The sequence below is a fragment of the Schistocerca americana genome, chromosome 2 (genome assembly GCF_021461395.2).
Source record: "Schistocerca americana isolate TAMUIC-IGC-003095 chromosome 2, iqSchAmer2.1, whole genome shotgun sequence".
Lineage (NCBI taxonomy): Eukaryota > Metazoa > Arthropoda > Insecta > Orthoptera > Acrididae > Schistocerca > Schistocerca americana.
In genome coordinates this window covers 736,937,151-736,951,007 of record NC_060120.1, presented here as the reverse complement: position 1 = coordinate 736,951,007, position 13,857 = coordinate 736,937,151, and the positions used below count along the sequence as shown (strand labels likewise).

General features: G+C 43.0%; 1 protein-coding gene and 1 pseudogene across 1 annotated transcript in view; one reads left to right on the top strand and one right to left on the bottom strand.

Moving 5' to 3' along the window:
* Window positions 1-13,857, bottom strand: part of LOC124596385 — a 132,328-nt gene that overhangs the window by 43,111 nt on the left and 75,360 nt on the right. The window lies entirely within an intron of this gene.
* Window positions 11,770-11,887, top strand: LOC124597394 (annotated as a pseudogene).

Genomic DNA, 13,857 nt, shown 5'->3' with positions numbered 1-13,857 from the left:
TTGACTTCTGTCACATTAAACAATTCTCTTCAGTTGTCGTTGGTCCCGTTCTTGCACGATCTTTTTCCGGCCGCGGCGATGTCGGAGATTTGATGTTTTACCGGATTCCTGATATTCACGGTACACTCGTGAAATGGTCATACAAGAGATTCCCCACTCCATCGCTGCCTCGGAGACGATGTGACCCATTGCTCATGCGCCGACTATAACACCACATTCAAACTCAACTAAACCTTGATAACCTGCCATTGCAGCAGCAGTAACCGATCTAACAACTGCGCCAGACGCTTGTTGTCTTGTTGCCGACCACAGCGCCGTATTCTGTCTGTTTCGGATACGCATGCGTACACGTTTCTTTGGCGCTTCAGTTGACAGGCACCCACATGCCTTGCTCATACTGTTGCATCAAGCAGTCAGGCCTGCAAGATGAGTGGTCTGCCAAGCGAGTGGATTCATTCATATTTATCGAGTAACATGAAATCTCGTACTCACAATTTAGTTACAAATTATCCTCCTGTATGAATAATACGCAACAGAAACACGCATCTGACTATCAGTAATTTACGGAACTCTGACTGTTCACTGCACTGGCAATACCACATTTTCTTTTTTTGTTTAACGGCTTTTATCAACACGTGGCCATCGCACTGAATATGAGTGGCGCACACATTATAAATTCTGGATATCATGACAACATACAATTCGAAGGAAAAGGCCACCAATCTTTTTCTTTTCACTATCTTATTTATTCCGATAAATTCTATAACCTAAACACACAAATTCTATAACCAACAACAATAACACATGAGAAATTCCGCCCAGTGGGCATGGCTTAACATTGGTGATTCTCTACCTTATGGTCTCGTAAATTATTTAACGCTACAGTGCACTTTCTGGATAGGATGGTGGATCCTTTATTATACCTCACACTTCGACTCTCACAATCATCATCACGAAACTTTCCTCCAACCGAGCGGTACCGAAGGAACAAGCATAACCCACTAATCTTTTGAGACTACCTCGCTACTCTCCCATGCAAACCACACATACCCAAATTACACGACATACACCACACTACAATATGAAATACTACACAGGGAATAGCCACAACATTATCACTTTCAGCTTTCCCACTTCAATTAATATTTATCCCAGTTTCACACGACACTGCCCCACTTCGTAATTCTACTTTCCTACTATGAACTCTGGAGATATATGCACGTCTTCCTGTGCAATGCAAGCCAAGTGGCGTTGCTGGATAGACGGCCGACTCACCTTGCTTCTCTCTCAGAGTTTGATTCTAGCGTCACACGGAATCATATCACGCAAAGTAATATTAAGAACGTATTCATCACACACGCGAGTCCTCAACTGATGCCATGGACGAGTACTTCTCTTTATCCTTTGTCTCATACACAGTTTGAGACTCACACAGTACTCACCACGTGGAAGTACTAGTCTCTAATTTCAGGTCCTGCACACGCCATTTCTTAAATATTTCAACTTATGGTACACACGCTATTTCTTAAATATTTCAACTTATTGTACACACGCTAGTAATTCAGCTTAACTTAAGCACATGGAAGTATTTCAACTTATTGCTACACGTGGTTTCATTGTGACCGTTGGTCACTTCTGAAGATTACTATGATCCCATTAATATTATCTGCCTGACATTTAATTCTCCCCACAAAAGTTCCTGAAATAGAGAAATTATTATTTCAAACTACTCTTAAATATTCCACATGCATACCATATCTCCACTCTTTTGTCTTTACGGAGCACAACTAAGACAGGTCTTAACAGCACAAGATCCAGCAGCAGAGTGCTGAAACATGGCCGTTCTCCAGGTCCTCTCGCACCTCTGCTGAAGTAGGGGAGCACCTTGCTACCGTATTGGTCAGCCACATTTCAGGCGCTCAAAGCTCAGGTAAATTTCATCTCTTTGGTCCCACCAAAGGTGGCCAAAGGATCGTCTCAAAGATGATGATATATTCACATTCACTATCTGCGGTTAGCAGACGACCATACATTCATTCATTTCACAGATCTCACCAAACTGGATGTAGGGATTTATTTTGTGGGAGTGCACATGTGATCAATTAAATAAATAAATCGTCATTCTTTCCCACACTGGTATCCGACTTCGCTGTATTAATTGAAATTGAGTTATTTTACCAAAAAAAATGTGTTGTTCTGACAAAAATAATGAAGTATATTGTACCTATTTTCAATGTCGGGCAGTACTGTGCCCTTTCACAGTGTAATTCATATGCCTGAGTTTTCTTATCGCTAAAGCAGTCGCATTGCTCTGATGAAATATCTTTCTCGTTCGTTTTGTAACTACATGTCTTCTCAGTCCCTTTTTTCTTTTTTTTTCGGTTGATCCAGAACTTGTTGCCTGCTCTTGGACAAGCTTCGAGAAAAACTTGTGTCCCATTAGCCAGCTACTGTTCTACCTTTTGCAACATAATAAATATCTTTTGCATCCCAGAAAGCACTTTTTGACGTAAAATCGATGTCCCTTTTTTGAGCAAGACTCACGGCGTCTACTCATTGCTATGGTCGTTGTTTCATTCCTCATATGAAGCGGCAGTCGTTTACAGTAACCAACTGGCGCACAAAATCTATCGGTTTTTTTTAAAAACAATACTAGTATTTCTGAAAAATTAGTTTGAGAATTTGCTTTCCGCCTTAATTAACAAAAGCAGCATCCATGTTCCACAAAAATTACGCACGGTTTAATTGTTCAATGTCAAACGTATCGCGCTCTTTGTTCTCATGTGCATCTGGTGTCTGCTGTTTGATATATTTTTGACCACTAATCGTCTGTAATATATTCCATCCTCTCGAAGTTTTATCTGTAGTCGTGTTTTTAAGGAGACCTTCGAATGGGTCATTTGTAAACAAGTGCGACCGCGCTTGGATTCGCCGAGCCGTTTCTTAACTTTTGGCAATGACGAAATGGATTCCTGCTAAAGAAGCGCTTGCGTTATTCGGGTGAATTTGTGTTGGCACTAAATAGTTGTGAAGCAAGACGTTTGTCAGACACGCATAGCACAAAAACTTCCAAAGCAATAAAAGAAAAAAAACTGCTCAACAGCTCAAGCGGTCATTTCACTCTGTTAAAGAGCAGTATTACAAAAAAATCAATGTCCTAATCAAATGCCTCTTATTAACAACTAATATCTAGAGAGGGTAGCTATGCTATGATGTCATTTTTTAAACGATCAACTTGATGGATAATTGCCTACGTGAGATTACTGGAAAAGCAGAGTGTACAGGACGTCCAAGAAGGAATGGCCAGTGTTGAGCGATATGACGGGGAACGATCATTCGAAAAAAAGAAGTCTACTATACAGGGGCTCTAAAGTGAATACTTAAGAGCTGTAGGCACTTTTTCATCTTCGCTATTGTGAAACACATCTCTCCTACCTAACAAGTGGTCGTAGCTCCTAAGGGATGCATTTTAGAGCCCATATTTACTACACAATTTTGTCTTTATTCCTCCATATTACCTCCTCCCAAACTATCTAATTCAAAGAGCTCGCAATAGAACAGATTTTTTCACAGTATCGAAGGCGAAGTGCTCATAGCTCTCAAGATATGCATTTTGGAGCCCATGTTTACGACACTTTTTTGCTTCGAATGATCGTTCCTGTTGTTTCCCTGAACATTGACCATTTCTGCTGGCTCTTCTGGACACACACCCACGGTAATACTGGTTGTGCCGCTAAAAGCCTGCGGCATTGCGGATAACCGCGGGTGTCTACAAACATCCACGTTAATGTGATTCTTGAGGTTTTTCCGGAGTAATGAGAACTCCACGAGGCTTCGAGCTTGCAACCGGATGACGTCGACATCTTGCCACTATATTTCGGCTAAAAACTATTCCGCCATCATCAGTTGAATTTTGTACTGGAGAATCCTGGTTTCTTTTCTTTGTTATTTATTTCGATTCACGTGCAAAGGGTCGGGCTGGAAGAGGATGAAACCACTCTCCAACTAACATTTTTATATGTTTAAAAGACGTTTCAAAATATACAAAAGCGGATGAAAAGAAATGATTTTTTAAAAATACAATGTGGTGGATAATTTTAATTATTCCTAAAACTTTTTGGATGATTTCATATGACAGTTAAAATATGATCATTGATAATAATAATAGTGCTGTGGTATAATTGTGATGCCGGCCCCGGTGGCCGAGAGGTTCTGGGCGCTTCAGTCCGGAACTGCGCGACTGCTACGGTTTCAGGTTCGAATCCTGCCCCGGCATGGATGTGTGTGATGCCTTTAGGTTAGTTAGGTGTAAGTAGTTCTAAGTTCTAGGGGACTGATGTGCTCAGAGCCATTTGAACCATTTTATAATTGTGATGCAGGTGCACATGAAATGAACATGTTGGCAATGGAAGTGGAATGACGAATATGGCTATGGCGCCTTGTCGAACCACATGTAGCCATTAGAAGTCATTCAGGTGTTCGCTGCAAGATCGCCGTCCGCTTCAGCACACTGTCGACTAAGACTATTGTCCATCTGAAGCGTGCAAGCGCCTGCGTAAGGATAATCTTTTACGCGCGCCCTCTGTCGAATTGGGTGTTCACGGAGTTAAAATTCAGTGGTCAAAGCCATAGAATTTCTTGTCGCTGGATATGTCATTATGTTTGAAATTCTGTCAATCTGAAGATATTAGAGAGCTCACTAGGTGCTAATTTTTATCAAATTTAAAGCCGCCATCACTATTAATAACATAATCCCCAAACGCATTTCTCCAGATTCTCGTCGTGGCGAATTTCGTGGCAGAATAATCCATAGAATGTCCTGTGGAAACACAGTGTTCGGCTATGGCTGACTTATTGGGTTGCAAAAGGCGAATGCTCCGATCAAGCTCCACACTCCTTCCATGAACTGTGCTCATGGGTTGATCAGTGTAGGCTTTGTCACCTTCACGTCGTAGCCTGCTGACTCCACCCTTTTGCACACCTAGTTCATCCTGCATTTTTTTAATTATTTTCATCGTGGCAGCAACAACAGCAAACGTTACGAAATTGTCTCGAATGAAAAACTGCCCACTGTTGCACTAAATTATGTTTATTTTAAATCTTGACCATGGTTTCTGCTATAATAATATAGCCACCTTCAGAAGTCCAAAAAATGATCAAAATAACATCTCATTAATCTCTCTAGTGTTATTCCCTAGTTCCATAGTGAACATTTGTTCATGCATCGAATTGAAACGAGTATATAGCTGCTCCAGCTCCTTACAGGACCCATCTACCACAAACAACAAATGATCAACATATCGTACATAGAATCTAATGTTACCTTTAACGTCCATAGCGCCATTGAAAAAACTGATTTCCTTTGAATTGATAAAAATGTCGGCCATAAGCCCAGCAAGCGGGCAGCCCATGGCCAGGCCATACGGTTGTTCATAAATCTTCCCATCAGGTTCAAAATAATTGTACTTGAGCGTTATACGTAGGAGCGTCATCATTTCAGCGGTTTCCTGCACTGTTTTTGATACCGTAGATTTCGTTCTGTGATGTCAACTGGGATATTTGAATATAAGTTAACCATGTCGAAGGACACTTATTTAGTCATAGATGAGCATGAGATAGTTCTAAGCCTCTCTACTAACTCCCAAGAATTTTTTATCGAGTAAACACGTTCGAACACATACACTTCCTTTAACTTATTTTTCAGAAAACTACCTAATTTATGATGAGCACTATGGGAACTGTCGACGATCGGATGGAGCGGATGGTCCTTTTTGTGAACCTTAATTGGCTACGTAACTTAGGCGGCTTCGGATTCATGTTAATTAATATCTTCTTTTTGTATTCGCCTATAAGGCATTTCGTGTTACTAAGACCATCCCTTATACTTTTTTGCAAACCATTCGTGGGGTATAATATGAAGTTGAAGCAACACGAGGCCATTATCACCAAGGCTGACAAGGGAAACACGGTAATTGTAACGTATGTTAACAAGTATATTGACAAGACCATGCAATTTTTTTAATGCGAATAACATTTTACAGCTTAGTCAGCCCTTCCGACAATCATCTCTTTTTCCATTTCATCGCATTTTTCATGCAGCCATTTCGTCTTAGTTTCCCTGCACTTCCTATTTATTTCGTTTCTTAGCGACTTTTATTTCTGTATTCCTGAATTTGCCTGAACATTTTAGTACTTCTTCTTTCATCGATCAAATGAAGTATTGCTTCTGTTACTGGCTTCATTGCAGTTATATTCTTTGTACCTATGTTTTTTTCAACCTTCTGTGGTTGCCCTTTTTTGAGATGTCCATTCCTCTTCAACTGTGCTGTTTACTGAGCTATTCCTTATTGCTGTACCTATAGCCTTAGAGAACTTCAACCGTATCTCGTCATTCCTTAGTACTTCTGTATCCCACTTCTTTGCATATTGATTCTCCCTGATTAATCTCTTAAACTTCAGCCTACTCTTCATCACTACCAACCTGTAATCTGAGTCTATACCTGCTTCTGGGTACGCCTTACAACCAAGTATCTGATTACGGAATCTCTGTCTGAGCATGATGTAATCTAACTGAAAGCTTCCCGTATCACCTGGCTATTTTCAAGTATACCTCCTCCTCTTATGATTCTTGAACAGAATATTCGCTATTACTAGCTGAAATGTATTACAGAACTCAATTAATTTTTCTCCTCTCTCGTTCCTTATGCCAAGCTCATACTCTCTTGTAACCGTTTCTTCTACTCCTTGCCCTACAACTGCATTCCAGTCCCCCACGACCATTAGATTTTCATCTCCCGGTACGTACCATATTGCTCTTCCAATATCCTCATATACTTTCTATATCTCCTCATCTTCAGCTTGCGACGTTGGCATGTATATGTGAACTATCGTTGTCGGTGTTGGCTTGCTGTTGATTCTGATAAGAATAAGTCTGTCAGTGAACTGTTCACAGTAACACATTCTCTGCCCAATCTATCTGTTCATAATGAATCTTACTCCCGTTTCTGCTGCTGTTAACATTACCATATACTCATCTGACCAGAAGTCCTCGTCTTCTTTCCATTTCACTTCGCTGACCCCTAATATACGAGGGCAGTTCAATAAGTAATGCAACACATTTTTTTTCTCGGCCAATTTTGGTTAAAAAAACCGGAAATTTCCTGTGGAATATTTTCAAACATTCCCGCTTCGTCTCGTATAGTTTCATTGACTTCCGACAGGTGGCAGCGCTGTACGGAGCTGTTAAAATGGCGTCTGTAACGGATGTGCGTTGCAAACAACGGGCAGTGATCGAGTTTCTTTTGGAGGAAAACCAGGGCATCTCAGATATTCATAGGCGCTTGCAGAATGTCTACGGTGATCTGGCAGTGGACAAAAGCGCGGTGAGTCGTTGGGCAAAGCGTGTGTCATCATCGCCGCAAGGTCAAGCAAGACTGTCTGATCTCCCGCGTGCGGGCCGGCCGTGCACAGCTGTGACTCCTGCAATGGCGGAGCGTGCGAACACACTCGTTCGAGATGATCGACGGATCACTATCAAACAACTCAGCGCTCAACTTGACATCTCTGTTGGTAGTGCTGTCACAATTGTTCACCAGTTGGGATATTCAAAGGTTTGTTCCCGCTGGGTCCCTCATTGTCTAACCAATCTGTGCGGAATTGCTTGCTCGTCATGTGGCTGAGGGTGACAATTTCTTGTCAAAGATTGTTACAGGCGATGAAACATGGGTTCATCACTTCGAACCTGAAACAAAACGGCAATCAATGGAGTGGCGCCACACCCACTCCCCTACCAAGAAAAAGTTTAAAGCCATACCCTCAGCCGGTAAAGTCATGGTTACAGTCTTCTGGGACGCTGAAGGGGTTATTCTGTTCGATGTCCTTCCCCATGGTCAAACGATCAACTCTGAAGTGTATTGTGCTACTCTTCAGAAATTGAAGAAACGACTTCAGCGTGTTCGTAGGCACAAAAATCTGAACGAACTTCTCCTTCTTCATGACAATGCAAGACCTCAGACAAGTCTTCGCACCCGAGAGGAGCTCACAAAACTTCAGTGGACTGTTCTTCCTCATGCACCCTGCAGCTCTGATCTCGCACCGTCGGATTTCCATATGTTTGGCCCAATGAAGGACGCAATCCCTGGGAGGCACTACGCGGATGATGAAGAAGTTATTGATGCAGTACGACGTTGGCTCCGACATCGACCAGTGGAATGGTACCGTGCAGGCATACAGGCCCTCATTTCAAGGTGGCGTAAGGCCGTAGCATTGAATGGAGATTACGTTGAAAAGTAGTGTTGTGTAGCTAAAAAATTGGGGAATAACCTGGTGTATTTCAATGCTGAATGAAACAACCCCTGTTTCAGAAAAAAAATGTGTTGCATTACTTATTGAACTGCCCTCGTATATACACTCCTGGAAATGGAAAAAAGAACACATTGACACCGGTGTGTCAGACCCACCATACTTGCTCCGGACACTGCGAGAGGGCTGTACAAGCAATGATCACACGCACGGCACAGCGGACACACCAGGAACCGCGGTGTTGGCCGTCGAATGGCGCTAGCTGCGCAGCATTTGTGCACCGCCGCCGTCAGTGTCAGCCAGTTTGCCGTGGCATACGGAGCTCCATCGCAGTCTTTAACACTGGTAGCATGCCACGACAGCGTGGACGTGAACCGTATGTGCAGTTGACGGACTTTGAGCGAGGGCGTATAGTGGGCATGCGGGAGGCCGGGTGGACGTACCGCCGAATTGCTCAACACGTGGGGCGTGAGGTCTCCACAGTACATCGATGTTGTCGCCAGTGGTCGGCGGAAGGTGCACGTGCCCGTCGACCTGGGACCGGACCGCAGCGACGCACGGATGCACGCAAAGACCGTAGGATCCTACGCAGTGCCGTAGGGGACCGCACCGCCACTTCCCAGCAAATTAGAGACACTGTTGCTCCTGGGGTATCGGCGAGGACCATTCGCAACCGTCTCCATGAAGCTGGGCTACGGTCCCGCACACCGTTAGGCCGTCTTCCGCTCACGCCCCAACATCGTGCAGCCCGCCTCCAGTGGTGTCGCGACAGGCGTGAATGGAGGGACGAATGGAGACGTGTCGTCTTCAGCGATGAGAGTCGCTTCTGCCTTGGTGCCAATGATGGTCGTATGCGTGTTTGGCGCCGTGCAGGTGAGCGCCACAATCAGGACTGCATACGACCGAGGCACACAGGGCCAACACCCGGCATCATGGTGTGGGGAGCGATCTCCTACACTGGCCGTACACCACTGGTGATCGTCGAGGGGACGCTGAATAGTGCACGGTACATCCAAACCGTCATCGAACCCATCGTTCTACCATTCCTAGACCGGCAAGGGAACTTGCTGTTCCAACAGGACAATGCACGTCCGCATGTATCCCGTGCCACCCAACGTGCTCTAGAAGGTGTAAGTCAACTACCCTGGCCAGCAAGATCTCCGGATCTGTCCCCCATTGAGCATGTTTGGGACTGGATGAAGCGTCGTCTCACGCGGTCTGCACGTCCAGCACGAACACTGGTCCAACTGAGGCGCCAGGTGGAAATGGCATGGCAAGCCGTTCCACAGGACTACATCCAGCATCTCTACGATCGTCTCCATGGGAGAATAGCAGCCTGCATTGCTGCGAAAGGTGGATATACACTGTACTAGTGCCGACATTGTGCATGCTCTGTTGCCTGTGTCTATGTGCCTGTGGTTCTGTCAGTGTGATCATGTGATGTATCTGACCCCAGGAATGTGTCAATAAAGTTTCCCCTTCCTGGGACAATGAATTCACGGTGTTCTTATTTCAATTTCCAGGAGTGTAGATTGAGCTTTTCCATTTCCCTTTTCAGATTTTCTAGCTTCCCTACCACGTTCAAGCTTCTGACATTCCACGCACCGGCTCATTGACTGTTATCATTTCGTAGGTTATTCAATCTTTTTCTCATGGTCACCTCCCCCTTGGCAGACCCTCCTGGAGATCTAAACGGGTGACTATTCCGGAATCTTCTGCCAATGGAGAGATCGTCACGACACTTTTCAATTACAAACCACAAGTCCTGCGGATACACGTTATGTGTCTTTTAGTGCAGTGGTTTCCACTGCCTTCTGCATCCTCATGATATTGATCATTGCTGATTCCTCCACGTTTAGGGGTTGTTTCCAACCTCAAAAGGGAGTGCCCCACTCCCTGAACCTCTGTCTGCTCCTCCCCCCTCTTTGGCAAGGCCTTGGCAGAATAACTTTAATTTCTTATCCCGGAAGTCTTCGGCCGCCAATGCTGATTATTAATCAAAATTTAAGCGATGGTGGTTTTCGAAACCGAGAACGAGGAAATGACGCTACTCCTAGACCACGGGTGACATGATCAACTTCTATTGAGCCAAAATAGATTAGGTCTTTGTAGGTGACCGGGAAAAAACTTTAACATAATGTTTCTTTAGGAATGTGATAATTTAGATGAAATGTTGCCCACATATTCTAGGAACACCCTGAACTTGAACAGACCCTTCTCTTCTTTATCTTCAGCGTGGTCGTGTTTACTCCTTGTTAGAGCTGTTGAAATCGGGTATGAAGGATATCACCTCTCTTTAAACACAGTCTATAGGGGTTTTAGCTCCTTTTAAAGGTTGTCTCTATCAGACATAACTTGGACCCAGTGCACCAGTGTTCGACAAACGCCCATAGTTTGTGAATGGTGTTGCCAAATACACGCCTGCACTTATAGGTCCGTGAGTGTGGGACCATAAGTAAACATAATGTCCTAATCACACATCCACTTTCCAGCTGACTAAGACGTTTAGAAACTGAAGCCAGCCGCCGTTCTCCACTACGATTGTAAACTGGTTATTCTCGTTGGATTGAATTTAGATGTAAAAATTGTGAGAGCTGTTTTTCATCAAGGGTCACACTACAAATGTATCTGTCGAAAGACTAAGTTCCACTCGGTGCCCTCTCCTCAAAGTCTCCCTTAAAAAAGTTTGATACTAGATGTCAGAGGGGACTACACATGGCAACGCTTCCAATTCGTTCAAAATATTCGCTATTAAATTAAAAGAAAGTTGATTATAGTGCTTGATGGAACAGAGCTGTTACATGGGGTTTGAAATTATGACTGGCGAGTAACAACGAATCCATGTGAGGGGCCCTTGTGAAGAGTGTAATAAGATCATGTTGTCAGCAAGTTCTGTTTTACGTTCAGCCGGCGGAGAATCTGAGCTACGTCGGTGAGCGGTTGTGGAGGCAGGTCAGCACCGGTGAACAGCAATTGGTGCCGGCGGCGTCGGATGTTGGTTTCCGCGTCAGCGTTCCCGCGATGTATATGACCGCTCCACACTCCCCGCACCGGATCTTCTTAATCGAAGTGTTCTAGGCTTATTTTTTCTAAGAGAAACATACTGGAATCTTCTTCTCTATTTCTCAATTCAAAATTTTGCTCCTTGTTCCGTTGTCTCGTAGTAGATTATTTGTCGTATTTGGTTTAGTTGCTATGGCTACACGCAACAGCTTATTTTCTCCTTTTTTGGTCTTAAAATTTCTGTTTTTTCAGTCCTTTCTCACTGTTCGCCACGTTCTAACGGCTTTGGACGTCACTTTAAGTGTGAAGTAGATACACAAACTTCCACTTCTTTTACGAGATGACTTACTCGACATTCTCGGCCGACCTTCTTTGCTGGCTAGCCTGCTGCTGCAAACTCTCTTTCTCTTCTTCTCCGAACTATGCTGCTAGGTACAGGAATTTCTCATGACTCTTTATACTTATGGCAACGGTCTTGCCGCAGTGGATACACCGGTTCCCGTGAGATCACCGAAGTTAAGCGCTGTCGGGCGTGGCCGGGACTTGGATGGGTGACCATCCGGGCCGCCATGCGCTGTTGCCATTTTTCGGGGTGCACTCAGCCTCGTGATGCCAATTGAGGAGCTACTCGACCGAATAGTAGCGGCTTCGGGCAAAGAAAACCATCATAACGACCGGGAGAGCGGTGTGCTGACCACGCGCCCCTCCTATCCGCATCCTCAGCTGAGGATGACACGGCGGTTGGATGGTCCCGACGAGCCACTTGTGGCCTGAAGACGGAGTGCTTTCTACATATGAAAATAAGTAAGCATACTAATTTTCATTTGCTTCAATTATCGACGTATATTTGAACTTCAGACATGTTACAGATCCCACTCTTCACATAAATACATACTGTTTAGTCAGTCTCTCGTGTATCCATACCTCAGAAACAAACTAATTTACATATACGAGAAAGTTGGCTTAAACACCATGTCCTTTCTCAACATAAATCAGTACACCTCTTCCCTTTAATAAGGCTGAGTGGTTCTAGAATTTACGCAGAAATTCTCGAAACACTACATACACTGTTTTTATTCTGCTGATTTTTGTTTATTTCCAACTAGTTTGTAATGTTAAAAATCATGTTTTTTTTCACAACATAAATTAAAAGTACTCTGTTTAAGTTTCTCAGCCAAATTTAGCATTACTACCATTTAACCTGTAATATTCTGTAGTTTAATTACTTCTTGTGTTTAACATTGTCCTTTGCGTAAAATGTATTCCTTAACGCTAAGAAATAAGTTTAGGACACAACACTCTATGCATGTGGATTGTATCTTTGCTTATAATGTCTGCTTACCTAAGAACTACTGTCCATTTCATACGCCATTCAGTTTTTTTCCTAAAGATGGCCCAATAAACCTAAAATTAGATTGTTTGTTCGTTTAGTAAGAATTTTAACAAGGTAAATGTTTGTAAGATGGCTGGTTGAGGGATGTAGTACAGCAGGAGCAAGCTGAATAAAAACGTAGGTTTTGCTAGCTCCTGCCATTCCATTTTCAGACATGTAAAACGTAAATCAAAGTTCATTATTCTGTCATGTTTGACATGTTATAAAGTGATATTTGTCAGCAGTTTGCCTAAAAATATAATATATTAAATTACATCTATTTGAAGTATGTAAAGATTGTAAAATATATACTCATTAGAATGGTGTCCTAGTTCCATGATGCTCACTTGACTGCAGAGGTTGGTCACGTCACAGATGTTATAAATAGCGAAGCAGAGCATGGCTCATGATCTTTTAATGTTTATGTCTAGCTGGGTAAGGTTCTTGATAAGGTTTAGGCAGCCGGTGAGCCGCATGTGTTTAAGTGGCAGTTGGAGGAAGAATTATTTCGATTTATTGCTATTTGGGAAATTTTCAGATAAACAGTTCAAAATCCAGAAAGTATTTGGACAGTAATTCCTTGTATAGCTATTAGTGATTGAATTTTGCCATGATGAATTGCTTATTAAATATAATCTTGACTGAACCTAATAAACTATGTCAATTTTATTCAGTTTGAGGGATTTGGATGCACTGGACAGCGCCTTTGGCTTACATTCGTTATTGTCTACAAACCCTCTGCTTTGTCTGATAAGTTATTTAATTGACATCTTATTGATTACTGTGTTTCAATATCAGCGTATATAAGGCCAACATTAAGTAATTTGTGGCTTCTCTCAACAAAGTTAAAGAAAATTTAATTTTGTGGTTAGGCTGTAACATTATCCTGGGAATTTATCCATTTTTTAACTCGTTTATTTGTTTACTTATGTGTTACAAAATTTTCACTGATTGTTTGCTAAGTTTGCCATATGAATAAGCGATGCTCCTGTGAGGGCTTAAATTGCAGATGACCCATATACCCTCTTGTGCTTAGGCAGCAAGAGCTTGGTCTCAACTGACGACTGATTTCACAACATTCGTCAGTTAACAAAGCCCACCTAGTGAAGTTGTAATCGTTTAGCCTTGTCAAGGATTAAGCAGTTGTAATTTTGAAGTTACAGTTGAATTGTCTTGTCTGG